This window comes from Podarcis bocagei (genome assembly GCF_964188305.1).
Source record: "Podarcis bocagei genome assembly, chromosome: 7".
Classification (NCBI taxonomy): Eukaryota; Metazoa; Chordata; class Lepidosauria; order Squamata; family Lacertidae; genus Podarcis; species Podarcis bocagei.
Window position 1 is genome coordinate 52,397,434 of NC_138132.1, and position 25,575 is coordinate 52,423,008.

Sequence of the window (25,575 nt, forward strand, 5' to 3'; positions counted from 1 at the left end):
GATCTTAGCCAAAGGAAGATATCACTGGGGTTCGCAGAGGAGGCAACCTAAGCTGGAGTTGAACATAAGTGATCATACGTGATCGTATGGCAGGCTCTCTGTTATGGATACAGGTGGCATGGAAACCCTTCACATGGAGAAGTCTGGCTTCAATGGGCTTTCATGAAGGCTTGACTCCATGCAAGGTATATCTTTCTCTTAAGAACCTGGGAACACAGAAGCTGCCTTATACCAAGCCCAGACCACTGGTCTGTCTAGCTCAGTATTGTCTACACTGACTGGTAGAGACTCTCTAAGGTTTCAGCCTGGGATATTCCTGGTCCTACATGGAGATGCTGGGGATGGGGCCTCGGACTTTCTGTAGATAATCTACAATTGAGCTCTCAGTGTCCCCAGCTGTCCTCCCCGATCATAATTCCAGGGTTCCTGAATACAACCCCCCATCTTGCAACATTTGGTTTTTAAAATTTAAAATATTGGGTTGTATGCAATGTTAGTCCTATGTAGAGTAGACCCCATTTCGAAGTAATGGCCTATCAGAGGTCCATTCATTTCAGTGGGTCTACTTTGAGTAAAACTTAGTTGGCTGCACCCCTTTATGTTTAAACAATTTTATTCATATCTATATCTACCTACCTACCTACCTACCTAAGTTTCAATTGTATAGTTGTGCAAATCACCCTGGGGTTGCTTTGATGAAGAGTGGTTTAGAAACTGTATCAATGAATGAATGAATGAATGAATGAATGATTAACATAAACATGGGATCCATCTCTGAGGTACCCACAAAATTTTATTATTTTATTTCATAATTATGGCTGTTACAGTTTCTCCTCCCACAATGATGTGGAAGTGAGGGGGAAATTAAGGGGTGGAAGAATTTGACCATCTCGGTTTCCCCCCATTTTTCATTTTTCAAATTCTAAGTTTTCCACATTTCCACATTAGTTTGCCATTTAAAAAAAAATTACCAAGAAAATTCATTAGTATATTGATGGGAATTTCTCCTAATATACCTGTTTCCATATGCAATTTTGGCTAATATACACTTTTTTGCAAAGTGATCTCCCCTAAAGCAATGCATTTCTATTTTCATTGGTATTTACATTTTCATGGACACTTTACCCGAGTATATGCATTTTTGTGCACCATACTTCAACTGGAGAACCGCACTGCAAAATTTAGAGAAGTGTGGCTTTCGAAGGATTGCTATGTTTCAGTTTGCTTATTTTTTCACATAGTGCAAATTAAGCAGGTTCGCCTTGAAATGCAAAATGAATCAAATTTCTCTCCCACGCGTAGGGAAACCCCAGCAACTGATCATCATCTCAACTTGAGAGCCACTATAGAATGCTGGGCTAGGGCCTGGGAGAGACCAGGGTTCAAACCCCCACTCAGCTGTGAAACCCACCAGGTGACCTTGGGCCAGTCACTAGCCTACCTGACAGGGTTCTCAAGGAGAGGAATAGAGGAGGGGGGAAAACCATGCGGGACACCTTGAGCGTCTTGGAGGAAAACGCTGGGATATCAATGCAACAGGTAAATAACTAACAGCTCCCTTCAATGCTTGCCGTTTTAAAAATTCACTATCTGCTCACCCAGCCAGTTAGAAAGAGCCCCTCTTGCCAGCCACCCTTGGATTGCCTCCCTCTCGCTCCTCCTCCTCATTGATGAGCTCTGTGTTCCTTTGCCAATAAGCAATGCCAAGGGCGGAAGGAGCCAAGAGTCATCCTTTACTTGTCAATGATAGTGATGATGAATAAATTGCCCTGATCTCGACTCTGCGAGGGTGGGAAGAGGGGGTGGGGGACTCCTGGGTATATCCCTGAACCGATAACTTGCCTTGCACAAAGCCCTTCCCAAAAATGCCAAGCTGCTGTCCACAATTCCAGGAGGTGCAAGCAGCTTTCCCAGGCATTGGCCACCCCATCTGCAAGAAACCCCCATGCCGGGCCTTCAGTGTGGGTCATTTCCTATATTTGCTGAAAGCTCCCCCCCCCCCCCCCGCCCCGCATCCAAAGAGTTACACGTTGTGGATAGAACTCTGGAAAGGAGCCAGGGAGAGAACCACCTCAGCCCCAGCAGGGCCGCCTTCCTTCTCAACGCCATTCCCAGCATGCAGCTGAGTTCGGGCCAACAAACACGAGCTTTGCCGGCTATAAATCAGCTCCGAAGGCAGCTCCGGCTGAGGCCAAGGAGACGGAGAGGAGACTCCCCAGCCTTGCTAGGAGTCCCTTTGGCTCCGAAGCCTTTCCTGGCATTGCAAAGCAGGCCTGTCCTCTCTGCAGCGGCGGGAGGGGGGGTGGAGGTTACATGCCACAAAGTTGTCTTAATCTTTTCCCGCCATGGTTACGCCAGACACAGGGCTTAGGGCAGATCCACACTAGACATTTTAATAATAATAATAATAATAATAATAATAATAATAATAATAATAATAATAATATAATAATAATAATAATAATAATAATAATAATAATAATAATAATAATAATAATAATAATAATAATAATAATACCCCGTTCATCTGGCTGGGTTGCCCAGCCACTCTAGGCAGCTTCCAAAAATAAAAAAGCATAAATATAATCAAAACATTAAAAACACATGACTTCTCCCAAAGAATCCTGGGGATGGTATTTTATCTTCACAGAACCACAACTCCCCAGACCCATAACAAACTACAGTTCCCAGGTTCCTTGGGGGGAAGTCATGCACTTTAAATGTGTGTCAGGTGTGTTTTAAATTTATGGTTTGGACCTGCCCTTAAAATGTGAGCCAAGTCAACCCAGGGGCTCAGCCCCAGAACCTGTTTGCAAGTCCACAGAGTTCAGCCTGAAGAGTTATGCCAAATCACAACACTTCTGAGCAACATCCAAAAGAGGTTCCTTTTATCACAGAAGCCTTGCAGCCCCCTGACCATGCATACTGTGGTGTAGCCAGTGCTATTCTTGCTCAGGGTAGACCCACTAAAGTTAATGGGCATAATTAACGTAGGTTCATCGATTTCAGTGGGTCAGAAGGTTCAATTAGGTTCAATTTCAATTGCTGAGGGTCTTGACAGACCTTTTCATTATTTTCTGTCTGCTGTGGCAATTGTAATGCATTGTGCTGGACGCTGTATGTTTTTTACCTGTATTTTTACACACATGCTGTGGACCACGTGGATGTCTTTCACGGACCACAGTTTGGGAACCAACAGATTGAAATAGATCTGGGTCAAGTTTGAAATAGACATGGTAGCCTGAGAACAGTATGCTTTGGTTAATAGGGACAATTGGAATGTGTGCTAGGGTTAAACAGAAAGCAGATCTTTCTGCTTGCAAAGCCCGCCTGCCTTTTTCAGTTGTTATTCTTTTTCCCTAGGCAAAATGCTGGCTGTGTATCCCCCGGCTGCAATTGCTTCGCAGAAGCAGCTGACAGTGGTGGAAATGTGCACCAGACATGTCTGAGCGAAACACACCCAAGGGAACCAAGCCACGAGGTAAGGAATGGCTAGTTTCACACAGGAAAGGTTTGGGGGCAGAAAGATGTTGTGCAGGGACTGTGAGACAACACAAAGGACATATATTATGGTTGCTGCAAAGTTTGGCCAGCATACAGAGAAAACAAGGCACAACATCACGGGGCTGGGATTTAGGCACTCGTTTCTCTCTCCAATGTATGCAGACTTCTGCAAAGGGAATAGGGGGGAATGGAATTGCTTTGACCTCCCCGCATATATGTGCTCTGCAGGCAGCATTTCTTAGGCAAGCCAGTCCAATGAGCAGCACTGGATGAGGCAACCATGGCTCATCAGACATTCAAATCTGGGGAAGTGCTGGAGCTCAGTGACAGAGCATCCTTTGCATGCAGAAGTTCAATCCCCAGGATCTCCAGGTAGGAAAGGGAATGTCTGCTGCTTGAAACACTGGAGAGCTGCTGCCAGTCAGTGTAGGCAATCCTGAGCTAGAGGGAGCATTCTGGATCTCACCACAATGTACTTGGGAAAGTCAATTTTCACTGTGAAAGTTTGCTTGAATACAAACCCAAAAGTGCTTGAGGCCGGGAGGAGAGCAAAAGGCTCATTCCCATTTAGAGCCGAGGCTCATTGCGTGAAATGAAGGAATCTATTTGTCTATCTGAGCGGCATGGGGACAAAGGAAGCTGTCTTACGGGAAGCTGCATAGGAAGACAGGAAGCTGACCACCTAGGACAATATTACCCGTGCTGGCTGACAGCAGCTTGCCAGGATTTCAGAGAGGAGTCTCTCCCAGTCATAGAAATGTCCTACCTGGAGATGCCCTGGACTGAAGCATGTGCTCTACCACTGAGCTACACCCTTTCCCCTAAAATTAAAGTAGGACTCCAGCCCTCGTGATGCTGAAATAAAAGGGGCTCATTTAATGGGAACATAGGGAGCTGCCTTATACTGAGCCAGACCATTCATCCATCTGGTTCAGCACTGTTGACACCAATCATCAATGGCTCTTCAGGGTTGCAATCATGGTCCATTCTCATCCCATCCCAAGTGGAGATGCCAGGGACTGAACTCTGGATCTTCTGCGTGTGAAGCAGCTGCTTTACCACTGAGCTACAATCCTCTTATGTCAAGTCAGACCATTGGCTCATCTGGCTCAGTCATTTCAGCTCTTACTGACAGCAGCATCTCCATGGTCCAAAGCAAAAGAAGGGTTTCCCCCGGCTCTACCTGCAGATGCTGTGATTCAATCTGGGACCTTCTGCAAGCAAAGCAGGTGCTCTCCCACTGGACGGGGACCATTCCGCAAAACACAATCAATGTGCACGTTTTAAAAAATGTCTCCTGCTGAGCTATGTCCCCTTCAAGACTCTGTGCAGACTGAGATTTACTGTTGAATTTCTAATCCACTTGAGAGTGCAAGAGATGCAAACTTTTTTTTTTTTGCCATGGCCTGATGATTATTGGCTTGTGGTAACACAGAAGCAGGCTTTTTCACTGGTGGCATGAGTGATGTGGAATGCTCTCCCTGTCTGCTAAAATACCAGAGGTCCCATCCGTACTGTCATTCTGCTGCTCCTTGAAGACACACCAGGTTAGATAAGAATTTCCCAGCTTGAGTCTCCTGCTTTGCTTGTCGTTTTAACTGTTAAGCTGTTTTGAAAGCCTTGTTTATCTTATACTTTAAAGACTGATGTTTTAACATCATTGCATTTGTATGTATTTTAATTAGATGTATTTTCGATAATTGGTTTTATTCTTATTATTTTTTTGTGTGTGAACTGCCTTGGTATTTCCCCCCTCTGAAATGTAAGTTGGTATATAAATTCCTTTAATGGCAATAACTCGCAAGACATTGGACTTTCAGCCTGGGAAACCTTTCACCTTGATCCCAGACCTTTGGGAAAGCCATTGCACTCTGCACATGCTTGCATGTCTCAGGGCTAAGCACTGCCATTTAAAATATTCCAGGGCTCAGCCTTAGCACCAAGCTTTGGCAGAGTACTAAGTCCTTCTGGGGCCCAGATCCTGTTTGTTTCCAGGCTGCTCCGCTCCTATAAATGTTCCACTCCTCTCTGCTATCCCGTGCTGTTTTTGGAAGTGTTGAGGGGTGAGAAGCATCATGTGAAATACTGTGCATCGCTCTGACTGATGACAGCATTCCTGCGACTATCGATGCCTGAGAATGGAGCCTGGCACGATGCGGGGCCGCTGACCCCCCCCCATGCTTCCTGCTTTATTTATAAATACTGTCCTGAGTGACAGTGCAGAGCCAAACAGCAGCTGAGAGCCTCACACAGCAGATGGGAGCCCACAGAAGCCCTGGCATGTCCAGAGTCCTGTCATCCTTGTGAGACAGCAAAGAGGTAGTGGATCTGGGACACGGCAAGAAGAGCCAATGCAGCTGGGAAATGGGATGCTGCAGTCTGCATCCAAAAGGATGCAAGATCGGAGACTGGCTGGCTTAATGGTCAGGGCCTGAACTGGAGCACAGCATGTTTTTTTATAAAAATATTTCTGTACTGCCCTCTTATGTAAGAACATAAGAAGAGCCCATTGGATCAGACCTATGGCTTATGTAGTCCAGCATCCTGTTCTCACAGTGGCCAACCAGATGCCTTGGTGGGAAACCCCCAAGCAGGACCCAAGAACCAGAGCACTCTCCCTTTCTGTGGCTTCCAGCAATTACTATTCAGAAGCATTGCTGCCTCCAACTATGGAGGCAGAGGACAGCCATCATGGCCAATAGCCACTGATAGCCCTCTCCACCATGAATATGTCCAATCCTTTTTTAAAACCCATCTAGGTTAGTGGCCATCACTGCCTCCCATGGGTGTAGCCAAGAGCGGGTGGGTGGGCGGGGACATCAAGTAAAACCATAGAAATACTTAACTAACTGGCCAATCACATCGGTCCTGCCCTCCCCCCCCCCAAGTCCTGGCTACACCCATGGTGCCTCCCATGGAAGCGAGTTCCATAGTTTGAACTATGTGCTGATGTAAAGACATACTTCCTCTTCCCTATCCTTACAAAAGATCAGAGTGCTGCCCAGTAGCGTGAGATTAAACATCGAACAATCGTTCAAATCACTCAATAAAATTGTAAACAACTGCACAGGCCTGTCAGCATAAAAAGGTCTTCAGCAGATTTCTCTCAGTTAAAAGCAGGGGTGCCTACTGATTCTCTACAGCATGGGATCACTGGTTGAGGTCAGTTGGGCCTCTGTGGTATGGGGGACAGCTAAGAGCATTCTTCCAGATGATCTCATTCAGGGGTCAGCAAACCTTTTCAGCAGGGGGCCGGTCCATTGTCCCTCAGACCTTGTGGGGGGGGCCAGACTATATTTTGAAAATAATAATAATAAACGAATTCCTATGCCCCACAAATCACCCAGAGATGCATTTTGAATAAAAGCACACATTCTACTCATGTAAAAACACCAGGCAGGCTCCACAAATAACCCAGAGATGCATTTTAAATAAAAGGACACATTCTACTCATATAAAAACATGCAGATTCCCATACCATCTGTGGGCCAGATTTAGAAGGCAATTGGGCCGGATCTGGTCCCCGGGTCTTACTTTACCTACGCATGATTTCATTGATCGGGCTGGATTGTAAGGGCTCAGGTGATCTGTGTGACACCTGCCCGGTCTGCTATGCAGGGTTGTTGTGCAACTTCAGAGTCCCAGCTGCTAGCCCTTCTTAGAGTTCTTTTTCTACTTCACTTTGACTGGTAGCCCTTCAAACAGAGGACTGTCCTCTGCAAAGTAGGGCACACTGGCACCTCCCTCTCCCACCCTCATCTCCTCTGCTGGGGATGCAGAGGGTCACCTTTCAAGTTCTGATCTCCTTCTCCATTCCACACATTCCAGAGATGCCTCCCTATCAAGAAGCCACTTTGAGCAATTAGCTTCCATATAGAGATAAAAGCTGCCCTTCCTGGACCATTAAGGAATATTAACATTCTTTTGTCTGCTCCCAGACTCTGATCAGGCAGTTGCAAACCACAATGGAAAGGCTGATTCACAATATTAATGTAGCAACCTGCAACACTTCTTATATTTATATCTTGCCTTTTGTCCAAGGAGATCCAGACAGTATACATGCTTCTCTCTTTCTCATCCAACCACAGTTTGACCCTCTACAACAACCCTGTGAGGTAGGTTAGGCAGAGAAAGAGAGTAAGGGGCCTGCATCACCCAGGGAGATCCATGGCTGAGTGGGGATTTGAACTTGGTCTCCCCAGTTTTATTCTAACCACTAAGTGACACTGGTCCTCCTGTAAGTCCCTCCGTCCACTTTTGGAGGTGTGGTACCAGTGATCCAAGGCAGGATTTCTCATTTGTGACATCCCAACTGTGGAGCATCTCCCTGGAAAGGTTCACCAGTCCTTGAGTTTTTCAACATGCAGAAGCATTTCTTAATTTTACTAGGCTGCTTCTCACTAGGTGTTTTAGGTGCCACAGCCCAGCCAAGGTTTGGACTGGTATGTTCTCTGACCTGGGATCGTGGTTAAGGTCATTCCTTAACCATAGCCCAAACCAGGGCTACAGATCAGGGTTAAGGAGGAGAGATCTTACCTACAATCCCATGTTTGTACAACGCACCAAGTCAGGCAATTCTACCCCATACATTTAAAGCACATCCAATGCACATTTAAAGCCCATGGCTTCGCACAAAGAATTCTGAGAACTGAAGTTTGTTTGTTTATTTTAAAAAAATATGCTGCTATTCCTTTAAAAAAAAATCACAGTGGTTTACAACAGTTGTACATCAAACCACACAATAAAACAATCTTAAAAGTTAAAATCAGAAATCAGCTAACTATTGTGGAAAAAATGTATTCTTAATTGCTTGCATAAGCCTGATAGAATAGAAAAGGATTCAGCAGGCATTTAAAAGTTGAAACAGAAAGTGCCTGCTGAATCTCTGTTGGCAGAGTATTCCACAATACTGAACTAATGACACTTAAAGGCTCGGTTTCTTGTAGCTGTCAAATGAGCCTCGCCTACTTGACAAATGGCCAGCGACGCTCCTGCAGATGATCTCAGTGATCGATCTGGGATATAAGGGCTCGGGTGCTCCCTGAGGCACCCTGGGCATAAGTTGTCCAGAGCTTTGTAAATTAATACAAGGACCTTGAAAGAGGCTTGGTAGTAGATGGGCAGCCAGTGAAGATACTGTAGCAACAGAGTCACATGTTGTCAGCCAGATGCCCAACCAGCAATCTGGCCGGCACATTCTGCACCAGAGCTGGAGCTTCCAAACCAGGTCCAAGGGCAGCCCCACAAACATCACATTGCAGTAATCCAGCCTCAAGGTTACCAACGCATGGGCTACAGGCTATCCCTGTCCAGGAACTCAATAGCTGGTGAACCAGACGAAGCCAGTCAAAGGAACTCCTAGCCACATGTAAAATTAATGAATGTTAGAATGATGCTGGTTTAGAAATTAAGTGGAAATTACAGTTATAAGGATTAAGTTAAAAGAAAAGAAAGGTTAAAAATTAGATAAATTTAAGGGTGAGGATTTGCTGAATTAAAATTTGAAATTGGAATGCAGAAAGGGGAGGTATGAGGAGGTCGGAGAAGTAAGTTATAAGAAAATAAGGGTTTGAAATTATACTTGTTCTTTTTTTGTTTGTGTTTGTTTGTATTGTTGTGTTTGTCTGTATAATTTGTGAAACTTTAATAAATATTTTATAAAAGGGGGGGGGGAGGAACTCCTAGCCACAGAGGACACCTTGACCTCAAATGGCAAAGATGTATTCAGGAGTACCCTCAAGCTATGCAGTTGCCCTATCATAAGGAGTGCAACTCCACCCAGAACAGGTAACCTGCCTATCTCCCAGACATGGGTACCACCAATTCCAAAAGCTTCTATCTTCCCAGGATTCAAGCACAGTTTATTGGCCCTCATCCAGCCTAGCATGGCACTGAGACACCAATCCAGAGCTTTTGCAGCCTCTCCTGATCCAGATGTTTTGGAGAAGTACAGCTACGTGTTACCCACGTACTGGTGGCACCCCTCACAGAGCTACAAGCCCCAGCACCCTTAACAAACTACAGAACCCAGAATTCTTTAGGGGGAATTTGAATGTTTTGAACTCACACTGGATGTGCTGTAAATGCATGGGGTGAATCTGCTAGCCCAACCTCGGCTTAGCTGCCAATCTGTGCCAAACTAAAAAGCTGGGGGCGGAGCAGAGTAGGTGTCAAGTTCCTCTCCAGAAGCCAGCCTATTTGCACCATCAAGGTAAGCCTGAGCTATGGTGCCACTCTAACCAAAAGACCTTCTGTTTTGAACCTGTGCTCACCTGGGCTTCTCTCCAGAATCTGTGCCAGGGATCAGACCTACAATGTTTGAAGCATTTATTTATTTATTCCTCAAGTTAAAAGAGTAGGTGTTCCTCCACTGAGCTATGACCTCTTTCTCTCAACCCTCAAAGGACGGCATAGGGCAATGAGCTTTGAACTCTTGCTCCCTCATAATCCACCTTCTCTCCAGCTTTGGAGGTTTTGCCTAGCATGACCCATGAGAGCTAGAAGCTTGTTAAGAATCTCACGGTGCTGAGTTCTGTGGCCATGTGTGTGTGTGTGTGTGCTTGCAAAGTGGCATATATACATGCCTGATAACAACGAGCCATGTGTTAAAGCAGCATGTTAAGGATTGTACTGGAGAGGTGCCAGCCTCGTTTGCACCAATGAGAATTTGTGTCATTTCCCTTCAATTTCAGGAACCTCGCCTGCCTGCCGTGATGATTTTATGAGCTTCTTTTTGCTTGCTTGCACACTGGGCCGATTCCTTAGGAGCCCTGGCTTCAGCCATCCAAGTCCAAGCAGTTTATGCACCGTCTGTGTGAGATTAGCAATCGTGATGGGGACTTAATGGTGCAGAGTGAAGATCCTGTGCATGAACTGAAAGGGGGTGCCTGCAGAAACAAAACCCCAAACCTAGAACACTCTCATATTGGGAAGTTGGGAATGAGTCTCGCTTCTCCTTTTTTAAAGCAGGAGTTCTAAATGTCACCACGATTCCCCACGATGGCTCAGAGGCTGAAGGAATGAGCTGCCTCTTACTTGGGGTGGGAAAGGAATTGGGGAGTGGGGCTGGGAAGAGGAAAAGAGCCGAATAATTTGTCCCAACTGCGGAGAGCTGTGTGTCTGCCTTCTGACATCTGGTTTCCATTAGCAGCTGCGGAGCTTAGGCAGAGAAGGCAAGGATCTAAAAATGAAAGGATTTCTATTTTTCTCCTCCTCCAGACCGAGGGGGCCGCCCATCCTCACCCTGCACCTCCCAGTGGGAACAGAAGGGCAATTCCCAATCTATCTCTCTCTTCCCCCCCCCACCTTCCCCCTCCTCATTCATTCCACTGTGATTGAAAGGTTTGCTTCAGTCAAGGGTGGGTTTCATCCATTGCAGCTGGGCTCCTTTCAGCCCCCAGCCAGCAGCTGGAAGCAATACCAGAGGGTGTCCACACGGTGGTTATAATAGAGGACAGATTGCGTTCAAGGCATGGCCAAATCTGACAGTCTAATCTGCTACATCCTTGACTGGGGTCCGGTCAGTCTATTATACCCCAGGAGGTAGCGATTGTGAAACCAGCATTGTGGGTCAGAGTGTTAGGTGGTAGACCTTTTTCAGCTCAAGGGCCACTTTCCTTTTCAGGCAACCATTTGGATGCCACATGCCAGAGGTGGGTGGGGCCAGAGGCAAAAGTGGGTTGAGCAGTGCATGCAATTTTTTCCCCTTTGTGCAGTAGGCTTGTGTCTATACATGCTCACACAGCCCTCTCTACCCTCCATGCAAGAAAGCAAGAGGCATTATCAGGGCTTAAGGACACATTCCAGTCAGGTATTACAATCATCTCCTGTATCATTTCAGATTGCACCTTGTAGTGGAGCAGCACATGCAGGAGAGTAAGCTGGAAGAACCCTGAGCTGGCGAAGGCAACTGTACTGCTTCAGGCTGAAGGCAGGTAGCAGCAGTTAAAACCAAAACCAAAAAGGCACATAAATTCCCTGCAAGTAAAGATCTAGCCCACTGGTGTCAGCCCAGATCACTCCCTGCTGCACTAGCTTTCAGTGTGAAAGGAGAATTATTCACAATATAATAATAATAATAATAATAATAATAATAATAATAATAATAATAAATTTCATAGGAAAGCACTCTATACCCACCCTAACACCAGCATCCTGAAATCGTATAGCCCACTCTAACATCTCAGGTTTCCACCTCCTCATTCTGTTGGATTTGCACAGCCTAGGTGGCTGCATAAATCAACCCACTCTCACTGTAGCCCTGCAAATGGCTGGCTAGAAGCTGCATTGCATTCGATGGCTTGACCCTCCCAGTCCTCATGAAACTGAAGCAATGACTTTGGGGTAGCAGTCTTTTCCAGGTTAACGTTAAAGCAGCCATGTGCAGCCCATGGGCATAGCCAAAGGGGGCAGCTGCCCCCCAATCCAGACAAAGCTGAGGTTCTGCCCCCACCCCTAACAAAAGCCTGCCCCCCTAACAAAAAATCTGGTTACGCGCTTGGTGCAGTCTGAGCACTGTGCTCCAGCCCCATCCTTTGCAGAATATGAGAAGAGCCTAACTGCTGGCCAAAGACCCATTTAAGCCAGCATCTTGTTTCCCAAAGTAGCCGGCCAGTTGCCTATGGGAAGCCTACAAGCAGGACCTGCAGGCTGCAGCAACTCTCCCCACTTGTGATTGTCAGAAACTGGTATTGAAAGGCTTACTGCCTCCAGCCATGGAGACAGAACATCGCCATCATACCCAGTAGCCATTGGTAGCCTTCTCCTCCATGACTTTGCCTAATCCTCTTCTAAAGCCAACCAGGTTGATGGTCACCCCTGCCTCTTGTGGGAACAAATCCCATAGTTTAACTATGCCCAGGATGCGTGCATGGAGAGATGTCTTAGGCCAGGCTGCTCCAACTTGCTGCCCACCAGATGGCTGGGGCTGCTGGCCGTTTTAGTCCAAAACTTCAAGTGGGCTCCAAGTTAGGGAAGACTGTCTTGGACCCTACGCCTCGGCCACCACGAGCAAAACATCCTTGGGGAGGGGGAAAAGTCCTTTCCCTCTTTCTTCCTCCCCTTTCCCCTCTTCTGACCCTGGGGGAGGAAGGGAGGCAGGAGGAAAGGGTTAAACCGGCACTGGCCTGAAATCCCAGCATCGTTTCATGCTCTGCAAATGAAATCCAGATGTGGGGGTAGGGGGGGAGCACTGGGTCCACTGCCTCCTTCCAAATAAAGGCTGTGCATTCCTGCTCTTCAGCTGCCGGTGCCAGCAGGGCCAAGAACAACTCCCCGATATGCTCACCAGGGACGGAGCTGCTCCATCTGGATCGTGTTAGCTCAAGCACTCAGTGCTGGCGGCAAACTGGGGATGAACTGCAGACCACTCCATGTGGGAAAAGATGGGGGAGGGGGAGGGGGCTCAGCCTGTCTCCCAAACCTTCCTCAGGAGTCCCCTCCTCCCCCCACAGCTGGGGCAGCTGGACCCAGTGCCAGGCTCCTCCAGCAGCCTTTCCCTGTTAAGGAAAACAACGCGGTCTCCTTCCTTGTTTTCCTTTCGTTTCTTTGGAATGACTGGAGTGCATCTCCAAAGCTTGGCAGCTGCTGCCCTTGGCACCTCTGGGCCACCTCGCCTCTATTTTCACCCCCCATAGGCAGCTGGGGCACATCAGCCCTGCCCACCTGCCCATGGCCCCTGAAGAACAGGGCTGGTGGAAGCTTCCAACAGCTTCACCATGCATTAGAAACACATTGAAAACCCAGGACTCTCACCCCGGGAACTGTAGATTGTTTAGGGTGCTAGGTCTGTGAGGGTAAACTATGGTTCCCAGGGTACTCTTTGTGGGGAAGCCACGCAGTTTAAGTGTATGGTGTGGAGGTGACCAAACTCTGGGTTATATCCTGCAGCATCATAAGTAGCTGATGCAGAACAAGCTACATGCCAAGCCAAAGTGTCTGTGCTCTCCTTTCAGGGCCATAGCTTAGTGGCAGAGCAGCTGACTTGCATGAAGAAGGTTCTAGGTTCAATCCCTGGTATTTCCAGTTAGGGCTGGGGGAAAGCCCTGTCTGAAGGCCCCAGAGAGCTGCTGTTAGTGAGTGCAGGCAATACTGATGAGGGACCAGTGGTCTGACTAGGTGTATGAGGGATGTGATCAAAGATAAATGATGCTCCATATAACTGGGAGGTTCAGAATACACTGTTGGCAGGCGTAATTCGACTACAGTGAGGAAAAGCAGGGAGGTGTGGGGCAACTCTTTGAGGAAGTCCTTTGAGGAAACGGATGCAAGGGGATTCAGAAAAATGGGGACATGCAGTAGACGAGAAGCTGCATTATACCAAGTGAGACCGTTGGTCCATCAGACTCAGCACTGCGTGGATTCTACTCTGACTGGCAGAAGCTCTCCAGGATTTTAGGCAGGGGCATTCCCAGACCTACCTGGAGATGCTGTGGACTGAACTATAAATGAATAGTGCAAGAAGGGGCATGAAGCAAAGTGGGGAATTAAAGGGAGACAAAGGGAAAAGAGACTGGGGAGCTGGCATAAAGTGGGCACAGAAGCAAAAGCTTCCCTTCTCTTTCTTGCACAGGCCATGAAAAATGTGCCAGAGAATTTCTCTTTCTAACCTGTCCTGGGGACTGGAGAGGAAGATACACCCCTTCCTTCCTTCCTTCCTTCCTTCCTTCCTTCCTTCCTTCCTTCCTTCCTTCCTTCCTTTTGGGAATTCAAAACCCACAGAGCTATTAGGAGATGCTCAGCATCCCAGTATCAGCGCAGGGCTTGACAGGAGTGATTCAGTATCTGCTGAAATGGAAAATCACAGTGTTAAAGAGCAAAGACGGTGCTTCTTGCCCCCTCTTCGATATTCATTAGGATGTGATGCCAAGTCTTCCTGGGACCGATTGAGGACTTAGCACACCTGAGACCAGCCTGCTCTCCCCGCAGCTGGGCTTCCAGCCATCTGGTCTTTGCCGGCAGGCTGCCAAGGCCTCTTTCCAGCAATAGCCAAATGTTTCACTATCACATTTCTTATCTGCTGTGGGCCGTGACTCTGGGAAAACTGAGGTGTGCTGAACCCCTTTGCGGCAGAGGCAGAAGCCATGGACTTGCCCATGGCTAGGAAGTCACAACATACAAACACCAAAGGTCAGACCTTCCATTCAGAGTAGGGTCACTCCAAGGCAAACTGTTAGCTGAGAACTTGTCTTCATTTATTTGCACAAAATTTGCAGGGAGATTATACAGTGCTGCCTGTTTACCAAGCATTCACTGTGATTTGTCGGCAGGGAGATCATATGACCTTGCATCAAGCAGCTGCCATCCCACACTTTCCAGTACAACCCCCTCTATCACTTTTCCTTATTGCTAAAGTCTGGTTTCCTTGCACAAGAGCTCCCAATCAACTTTAATTTTGACATCTGAACTTGCAAATATATGAATGAATCTCATCCAAAAACAGAGTAACAGCCTGGATGGGCCCTAGAGCTGCACCAGGAGGGAGGAAGACCTTCTGAACAATAAAAGCATTTGGGGTGGGCAAGATCCCCCCCCCCTTTTTTCATGGATAATATATCAGGTCTTTCTGGCCTCTGTGGCATGGATAGTCAAACACTCCATGCAAACAAGTGGGGCCTAGCCATCAGTGGAAGAACACCTGTTTACATGCACGTTCAATCTCCAGCATCTCCAAATACGACTATGGTAGATGGCTGACAGAAATTCTAGAGAGCTCCTGCTAGTCAGTGTGGGCAAGACTGAGCAAGATGGATTAATGGTCTGGCTCCGCAAAGGGTGGCTTCCTATGTGCCAAGGAAAAAGAAACTAAATATTTGGTTCACCAGCTCAAATCAACATTCCTCTGGATACCAGAGGGAGGACTAAATCAGGGGTCGACAACCTAAGGCCCATAGGCCACAGGCGCCCCATGGGGGTCATTTAACCGGCCCATGGACCCCTGCCGCCCGCTCGGTCGCGGGGACCGCCTTCCGCGACACTGGCTGGCTTCCTATTGGCTGCAGAAAGCTCCTGCAGCCAATGGGAAGCTGCACACTCCTCCTCCACACTGGAAATAGCATTTGTGTGTGCGTGCATGTGTGCATGCGCGTGCACGCACTGCGGTGTCTGCGGGACCATGAACTGGCCCAAGCCACAAAAACCTTTGCTGACCCCTGGACTAAATGGTCCCTCAGCATGGTGCTTCTTATGGTCTTCATATTGTGACACTTAAGTTGCAATCCTGTCTTGGGAGGAAGCCCCTCAGTTGGGGCTTATTTTTGAATAGGAATGTAAAGTATTAGGTTGTCAGCCTCCAATGCCTACATCTTGCTGTCTGCCTTCTCTGGCCTCTGAAAACCAAAGGAGACTTGACCAGTCTCCCCTCCATGTCTTGCTGATATTCTGGTCACTATCCCCAGCTTTTGCCTTTACAAACCTTGACCATTACATGCAATGATGCATCCAGAGTGGCTGTGTGTCCTACTCTGCGGAAGACAGTCCTCTATCTGAAGGACTGTTCAGCCCAAGTCCAGTTTAAACCTGAAGAAGCGTGGAAAAGGAAGAGCAGGGAGCTGCCTCCACAACTATGAGTGCCTAGACAGCTGACTGAGCAGGAGGCAGCTCACCTGTCACCACCTAGCTTTTCCATTTAAAGGTTATTAATTGCTTCTAAATCTGCCTTTACGTACATAGATCAGCACATGCAATTTTTAATGCAAATATGCATCAATGTTTGGGCTCTTTTTGCATATGTGGACACCTGACCAGCAGCCCTGTAAGCAGAGCTAATTTTTAAAACAGCCTCTCTTTTTTTTTAAGGGAGGGAGGAAGCAGCAGCTGATGTGGGGACCAGTGGAAAAGATCCAGGGTCCAGCCCTGCTCTGTCACCCTGTAACAACATCCCTGTAGCTGGCATGCAATTAAGAACGGGGAGGAACACATCTTTGGAAGGGAGCCTTAGTCCCTGGCACCATGCACAACCCCCAGGTGCTCTCCATCAGTTTGGCCTCAGGCCTGATGAAAAGGAGCTGGGAGAGATGGCTCAGATCCTGCTGCTGCATGTGGAAGGAAAAACACCCTGTTTTACAAGCCTTCGTTCACTATTGTTTATATAAACAGGTAAATTGTTTCGTATCTCAATTAAAAACATCTGCCACATAAATGAATACCAATTAACTCATCCTGTTTTTAATTACTCTGTTAATTACACACAGGCAGCAGCAAGGATGGCATGGGAATAAGGGGAAGCATGCAAGCGAGAGGAGTCTCTCTCTCTCCCCCCCCCCACCCGCCGCTGCCATACGCACACCAATTCACTGTTGGCTCAGATCTGAAATATGCCCAGCTAATGATGGATTAAGGTGGTGATGGCTTGCAGCCATTAGGAAAGGATTGGAAGGCACTACTCGGCTCTGCAGATGAGCTCAGGATAAGCGAACAAGTGTTTTTCCTCCTCTTCCCCTCTTGTCCATGCCCTCCCTACATCTCCAGAATATGCATGTTTCACCTTCCCTCTACCACTCTCCCTACCCGCCTTTGGGGATGAGCTGCCTGCTTCCAACAGGCTGCAGACAGCTTAAAATCACCTTTTGACTCCCTGGATTACACGGGACTTACACTGCGATACTTGCCAAAGCCTCTCCCCTCCGAAGGGGAACTTCTTGAGCACAAGCCACAGCACAATGGACGGGAGCTGCACATGAGCATGTTCGGTGCGCAAGAGCGGGGGTGTTATCCAAATGTTCAGTTTTAAGTCTCCAAAGCAGCTGAGTTCACTGTATAGCCTATGCGTTCTACCCAGACACTATCTCTGTGGCTCTTCTGTGGTCAGGCATTTTATCAACTCCCCCCTCCCCCGCCCCACTTTTCATCACAGGGGAACTGACAAAGCGCCCTCCAGATGTTATTGGAATCCAATTTCTGTCAACCCCAGCCAGCACGACTGATTATCAGGGATGATGGGAGCTGTAGTCCATCTGGAAAGTATCTACCCCAAACATTGTAGTTGCACAGGCCTGGCCTAAAGGCAGCACCTTCAGGCTGCTATTGCACTTGTGGAGCAGAGGTTTGCAGCACAAGTGCCAGCATTTCAATTTTGTTTCACTTTTAGTGGCATGTGTGTTTTGTGTGCTGTTCACTGGTACACCTATTGAAACCAGGGTTCTGATGGGTTGGCTACAGTGTGCAAGGATAGCCTTGTAAGGGCACCTTCCACATAGCAAGTGAAGACATCAAGGAGGTGTCCTTGGTGGCCCAGCCTTCTGTTTTTCCCAGAATGATGGCAAGACTTTTCTGTTAAGAGATTATTAGGGGATTCCTTGCAAGGATAGCTAGTTTTTCAATAGAAAAAAACAAAGCGCCCTACATTTAAGTCCTTTACTGTAATTTATAATGTCACCCTGTAGGAACTGGATGGGTTAAAAAAAATCTAAAAGCACAAGAATGTGCGCAGGGGATCGTTTTGCTGAAAGGTGTAAGAGCTCTTTACTCAGCAAAGAAGGCTCACTTATCTCCTCCCATATATTTTACCTTTGCAGGAAGTGGGCAGAAGCAGTTGTGGAGACAGGTTTTCCCCTAACCCTGTACAGTGGTACCTCGGGTTACATACGCTTCAGGTTACATACGCTTCAGGTTACAGACTCCGCTAACCCAGAAATAGTACCTCAGGTTAAGAACTTTGCTTCAGGCTGAGAACAGAAATCGTGCTCTGGTGGCGTGGCGGTAGCAGCAGGCCCCATTAGCTAAAGTGGTGCTTCAGGTTAAGAACAGTTTCAGGTTAAGAACGGACCTCCGGAATGAATTAAGTACTTAATCGAGGTACCACTGTAATAGTAGAGCGTGATGGCATTGATGGACATTAGATTCAGGAAAGACAAAAGGACTTATTCACATAGTGCACCTTTGGCTTATGGAATTCACACTGCCAGGAGATGCGGCGATGCCTTCAATGACTCACAGAATGGTAGAGTTGGAAGGGACTGCAAGGGTAATCCAGGCCAACCCTCTGCAATGCAGGGATCTTTGGCCCAATGTGGGGCTCAAACCCACAGCCCTGAGATCAAGAGTCACATACTTTACTGACTGCTTTAAAAGGAAGCTTGGCAGATCCACTGAAGGGGGAGAGAATCCTTCAATGGGGATGTGTTAATTAGCTTAGCAATGCCTCTGATACTGGAGATAAAGTGTAGTCAGGATGACAAGCAGCCATCGATAGCCTTTTCCTCCAGGGATTGGCCTAATCCCCTTTTAAAGCCATCTAGGTTGACAGCCATCATCCCTGCATCTTGTAGTACATCTTGTCGTGGTCTTCCAGATGGTGTTGGACTCCAGCTCCCATCCGACTCAGCCAGCATGGCCAGCGATCAAGAATGATGGGAGTTGGAGTCCAGAAACATCTGGGAGGCTACAGGGTCCCACCCTTGTAGTAGTGGCATCTGGGTGCAGCTGCTTAACTGGAAGGTGCTTTTTAAAAGAACTACACAGCAGTATGAATCTCACCTAGGCAGATTGAGATGAAGGCCAGGAGGGGAATTTCACATTCCAGTTAAACGGAGCCCCAACTTAACCGGTGCGCAGCCTGGTGTTTCTGAGTGACCTCTCAGGCTGATCCCTCAGTGGGGCTGGATTTCCCCCTAATCCTTTTCTTTCTGCAGGCATCCCAATTGTGGGAAGCATTCCAAGCAAGCAGATGGAGCAGTTGGAGTCAGGGTGTTATGGGGAGGGGGGAGGAGAGAGGGAGAAGAGAGCAAAGCTGTTGCAGTTCCTAGCATCAGCATCAGGGAAGGAGACAAAAGGCTATTCACACCCCTTTGCCCCCCCCCCAATTATTTTGCAAGCAAACAGTTTCAGGCTTTTCAGCTGTATCTAAAAAATCATTGAAGGTTTGCAGTTTTGAAATCATGCTTAATACACACACACACACACACACACACACACACACACACACACACACTGTTTTTTGTGCACAGGAGACATAAAACACATTACAATCAAGGAGTGGTGATGGAAACCCTAGGAGGAAAGGGGTAGGGAAGAGGAACTTTTAAGTTTGGGGTGGGGGAGTGAGTAATGGGGGCTCACAGGCGTATAAAATGCCGACTGTCATGGATGAAGTGGATCTCATAATATTCTGGCCCATCCAAGGATCCTTCAGATTCAGGGCTGGCAAAAGAAAGCACAGCACAGAGCTAAACTATAGAATTCACTCCCACAAGAGGTCGTGATGGCTTTAAAGAAAGTGAGACAAATTCATGGAGGGTAAGGCTATCAATGGCTGCTAGTCACAATGGCTGTGCTGCACCTCCCCTGTTGGAGGCAGGATGGCTCCAGATGCCTGTTGCTGGGGCTCACAATGGGAGAGAGCATGGTTACCCACAGATTCTGCTTGTGGGCTTCCTGATAGGGGCATCTGGTTGGCCACTGAGAGAAGAGGATGCTGGGCTAGATTTTGTCCTGGACCGGCAGGATTCTTCATCTGGTCTTATAGTGCAGCTATGTACTATGCCGAAAGGGAGCAGCTTAGTTCCAAAAGGTTTATTGAGATCATTATGACTAAATGGCAGAAAGTACTCACACTACCAGCTGCGCCCAGGAGGTGCAGGTTCAGCCCTACTAGCATGGCATTAACCCCCCTGTTTGAGTTCTGTCACCAGGTCTAACAAGACTGGGAGACCAGGGTTAAAACTGCCCATGGGCTGTGAAGTTCACTGACTCTCAACCTAACCAACCTCACAGAGCTGCTGTGGGGACTAAATGAGGAGTGGCAGAACCTAGTAAACCACCTGGAGTGACTTGGGAGGAAAAGGTGGGATACAAATGAATTAAGGACATAAGCAAAAGAAATAGAATATGCTGAAGTTTGAGATTTTGAAATGCAAAGTCATTTGGCAGCTAGACTTTGGAGGCACTGAAAAGCTTACATGTTTCCCTATAATAAAATGCAAACAAAATATGATTCATAAAATGATAAAGAACAACAAGGGGAAGAAGTGTTAGCTCTGAACAGCTGCAGTGAGAAGCCCCCAAAATTCAAGAAACCATTAAGCACATGAAACCCAAACTTCCTTCTTTTCAACTCTCTTTTATCAGGATTTGGCCCTACGAGGATCAAGCTAAACTTTCCCCCACTGACTGTCTTTTGGCATTGGTACCGAGGAAAATGGCACATTGCAGTCTTTGCCAACCTTTTGTCCTCCAGATGTTTTGGACCACAATTCCCACCAGTCCTTGCTAGCACACCACACCAGATTGGCAAAGACAGCAACCTTAAAGCATTCAAGAACAAAGCATCTCAGCAATCTCTTCAGCAAGTGCCAAATTAACCCACATGAATTTTCCACCCTGGAGAGCCAAAAGCTCCAGTAGACCACTAGCAAGTAAAGGTTACTTGCCTGGATGCCACACCTGGATGTCTGCTGGGTAGCGAGGAAATGTCCATTCTCCTCAACCCGCTAACAGGTGCTCCAAGTTGTGTGAATAATACGGCTCCATTTCTAGCGGGAGCATCTTCCTGCACACGGTGCGAGTGACACTGTGGACTGACAGACGTATCTTGGGTAAAGGCCCCTTCTGCGCCACCATCTTGTCAACTGTTACTAGGAAACGGGAGGACCAGGCAGCTGGGCCATTTCCTGTCAGAACAGGTGGGAAGCTGAGCCCTTAATGATCTCCTCACTAGACAAAGGAGCTGGCTACCCAGCCAACACCACCACTGTTTACCAGCTGTCTTGTGCTCAGGGAACGCGAACATCCTCCCTGACCACCAAGAGTAAACAGAGCAACACGATCTGGCCTGGCCCTTGGGTGCAGCTGCAGGGAACCAGAGCAAGCCCCAACATGCTGGCTGGATCTGAGGTGGGACAAGGCACCTGTTTCCATGAGAGGCACAGGGATGTGGCTCAGAGGTAGAGCATCTGCCTTGCATGCAGAAGGTCCCAGGTTCAATCCCAGACATCTCCCGGTAGGGCTAGAAGAGAGCTAGGTCTTAAAACTTGGAGAGCCACTGCAGGTCAGTGTAGATAATACTTAGTTCAATGGATGCAGTACAAAGCAGCTTCCTATGTTGCTAAAATCAAGTGATGGAAAACTTAGGAAAGTGCATCTAAATACAGATGCAGGTGGAATTCATAATTAAACACCAGCTTTTGTTATAAAAAAGAAAGGTGCTCATGGACCCAGAGAAAAGAACTGAAAATGGCAGCTATGCTGCTTCTCCTAACATTTAGAGAGTGTTTTCTCCTGAGATCATATGTCTTAGAAGTGATCTCAAAGGCCTGCCGGTGCAAGAGACCCACTACAACATCATCCTTGTTAGTGTAGGTCACCCAGCTTCTGCTTAAAAACGTATAACAAAGGAAAACCCACCATCTTCAGAAGCAGTCTGCTTCACTGTCAAACCGCTTGTGATGTTGCAAAGTTCTCCTTAACCGTTTTGTCTCAGTCAGGAGTAGGGTAGCTGGGGACCTTCCAGATGTTGTTGGACTCTAACTCCCATCTGCCCCAGCCAGCATGGCTAATGGTCTGTGACAATGTGATTTGTAGTCCAGCAATGTCTGCACGGCCCACATATTCCCCCAGCCTTCATCTAAATCTCTGTTCTTCTAGTTTGAACCCATGGGTTCAGGTCCTACCCTCTGCAGGATCAGAAAAGACATTTGCTGCAACACTGATGTGCCCTTCGCCTAGCTGTGCTTAGAACTAAGACAAAGGAAGGGAAGAGGAAGAGGCTTGGTGGCTGGGGACAGCTGGAGAACAGCCATAGGTCTGGAACACAATATGTCACTGTGCAGGGAGAGTGGGGTATCATCCTGGGAGGAGCCCCAGGTGCCATTATTTGCTTCCCATATATTATCCATCAGTGGTGAAAGGTCTGCTTTCTATATGCCTCCCTATAAGGCAAGGGTGCAGGCTTGATCCCCATAACGGAGAGCTGCATATTCTGCATTGCAGGGGGTTGGACTAGATGATCCTCAGGGTCCCTTCTGACTCAATGATTCTATGATCAAATAATAATAATAATAATAATAATTTATTATTTATACCCCGCCCATCTGGCTGGGCCTCCCCAGCCACTCTGGGCGGCTTCCATAAAAACCAGAAATACAGTAAAATGTCACACGTTAAAAACTTCCCTGAACAGGGCTGCCTTAAGATGTCTCCTGAATGTCAGGTAGTTGTTTATCGCTTTGACATCTGCTGGAAGGGCGTTCCACAGGGCGGGCGCCACTACCGAGAAGGCCCTCTGCCTGGTTCCCTGTAGCTTTGCTTCTCGCAGTGAGGGAACCGCCAGAAGGCCCTCGGCGCTGGACCTCAGCGTCCGGGCAGACTGATGGGGGTGGAGACGCTCCTTCAGGTATACTGGACCGAGGCCGTTTAGGGCTTTAAAGGTCAGCACCAACACTTTGAATTGTGCTCGGAAACGTACTGGGAGCCAATGCAGGTCTTTCAAGACCGGTGTTATATGGTCTCGGCGGCCGCTCCCAGTCACCAGTCTAGCTGCCGCATTCTGGATTAGTTGTAGTTTCCGCGTCACCTTCAAAGGTAGCCCCACGTAGAGCGCATTGCAGTAGTCCAAGCGGGAGATAACCAGAGCATGCACCACTCTGGCGAGACAGTCCGCAGGCAGATAGGGTCTCAGCCTACGTACCAGATGGAGTTGGTAAACAGCTGCCCTGGACACAGATTTGACCTGTGCCTCCATGGACAGCTGTGAGTCCAAAATGACTCCCAGGCTGCGCACCTGGTCCTTCAGGGGCACAGTTACCCCATTCAGGACCAGGGAATCCTCCACACCTGCCCGCCTCCTGTCCCCCAAAAACAGTACTTCTGTCTTGTCAGGATTCAACCTCAATCTGTTAGCCGCCATCCATCCTCCAACCGCCTCCAGACACTCACACAGGACCTTCACCGCCTTCACTGGTTCTGATTTAAAAGAGAGGTAGAGCTGGGTGTCATCCGCATACTGATGAACACCCAGCCCAAACCTCCTGATGATCTCTCCCAGCGGCTTCATATAGATGTTAAAAAGCATGGGGGAGAGGACAGAACCCTGAGGCACCCCACAAGTGAGGGCCCAAGGGTCTGAACACTCATCCCCCACCACCACTTTCTGAACACGGCCCAGGAGGAAGGAGCGGAACCACTGTATAACAGTGCCCCCAGCTCCCAGCCCCTCAAGACGGTCCAGAAGGATGCTATGGTCGATGGTATCAAACGCCGCTGAGAGATCCAGCAGAACTAGGAAACAGCTCTCACCTTTGTCCCTAGCCCGCCGGAGATCATCAACCAGTGCGACCAAGGCAGTTTCAGTCCCATGATGAGGCCTGAATCCCGACTGGAAGGGATCCAAATGGTCCGCTTCTTCCAGGCGTGCCTGGAGTTGTTCAGCAACCACTTGCTCAATCACCTTGCCCAGGAATGGAAGATTTGAGACTGGGCGATAGTTGGCCATCGTGGCCGCATCTAAAGATGGTTTTTTAAGAAGCGGTTTAATAACCGCCTCTTTCAGCGGGTCTGGGAAGGCTCCCTCACGGAGGGAAGCATTCACCACCCCACGAAGCCCATCGCCCAGTCCTTCCCGGCTAGCTTTTATAAGCCAGGATGGGCAAGGATCCAGGAGACAGGTGGTTGGTTTCACTCGTCCAAGCAGCCTGTCCATGCTCATTTTATTATTAATTAGTTAATTAAATTATTTATTATTTAAATTTGTATACCGCCCTTTATCCATAGATCCTTTAGCTCACAGCTTGGACCGATATGCCTTTTATTTTTTTTGCTGGAAACACTGAGGATTTATTTATATTTATCCCACCATCCCGCCAAGTGACACACATGGATCTCACACTCCCTCCATTTTATTCTCACAACAACCCTGTGAGGTAGGCAGGCTGAGAGTGGCTGCGACTGTCCCACAGTTACTCAGTGAAGTTCACAGCACTGAGCTTTGGACCGGGGCCTCCTTGGTGCCTCCAGTGCTCTAACCCAGCTTCCGTCAGCCTTCAAACCATTGGCTGGGTATAGGATGAGGCTCTGACAACACCACCACATTACCTCCGTTACAAAGGCTTGGGTTGCTCACCCAGGAAGGCCTCCTTGTCTCTGTGGGCACTGCATTGGTGACCTGTGAACTATGGGCTAAATATGGGAGCAGGTTTTTTGCATGCAGCGCCTGCACTCTTCTGCAGAGCTAATGCAGACCCTCTTCCTCCACTCAATTGTCATGAGAGCCCAAGCTGCTGCCACGGAATCTGTGCTTGCTCAACTCCTTCCTCCTACCCACAGGCAAGGTTCTGTTCCTGAGCCATATGCTGGGAATTAAGTGAGACACAATTTCCCCCTCAACATGGAAGTGGGGGGGGGGATCTGAAAACAAAATGAAGCAGCAGAGTGCAAGGCTCTGTTCCCTTGCTCTGACCTGGCCTCCCCACATTAGCAGAGGAGCTGAAGATTCATTTCAGGGTGGTGATGATGAGCCCCAGTGACTTGTGGAGGCAGCTCTGGTTAGGCAGAGGCAGTGATGTGGAAGGGAGCCAGGGGCAAATTGGGGTGGGGGTGGATCATAGATCTGTTTAAGCCCCAGAAAGAAACCAAAGCAATATATAATTGGAGCGGTGTGTAGTGATGGATGAATCTGTCACTTTTAGGTTCCCTCATTTTCCCTATCTTAAATTCAGCTCTCCACATTTCAGCAGCAACTTGTGATTTTGTTTAAAAAAATACTCATGAAAACTCATCAGCGTCTTTAGTACAAAATTCTCTTAAGACACACTTTTTGCATGCAGCGTAGCAAAATTCTCGCAAGCAATTTCTCCTAATGAAATGCATTTGTATGTCATTTTCATTAATGTGTGCATGTTTGTCCACACTGTTTCGCTAGAGAGATATGGGGGGGGGGATAGTTGTGTTTTGGTTTGTTTATTGATTTGAGGAGTGCAAATTAGGCTGTTCCTCACTACAATGAAAACAAAATTGAATTTCTTCCCCATCCCTAGGGGTGTGTCTGGGCAGAAGCAATGAAGGCTGGTTGCTTCTCGCTTCCTCCCTGATTCCTGCCTGCTTCTTCCTGTCAGCCTCTTCCCTGTGCTTAGAGCCGCCTTC

General features: G+C 47.9%; 1 protein-coding gene and 1 long non-coding RNA gene across 6 annotated transcripts in view; one reads left to right on the forward strand and one right to left on the reverse strand.

The window, feature by feature from the left end:
• The window catches only part of CBFA2T3 (CBFA2/RUNX1 partner transcriptional co-repressor 3), a 67,333-nt gene that overhangs the window by 29,334 nt on the left and 12,424 nt on the right, over positions 1–25,575 (reverse strand). The gene's annotated exons all lie outside the window — the stretch shown is intronic.
• Positions 5,772–16,640, forward strand: LOC308591408. Its single transcript, XR_014010156.1, has 3 exons — positions 5,772–5,823; positions 11,345–11,438; positions 16,304–16,640. It is a non-coding gene; the product is annotated as an uncharacterized lncRNA (long non-coding RNA).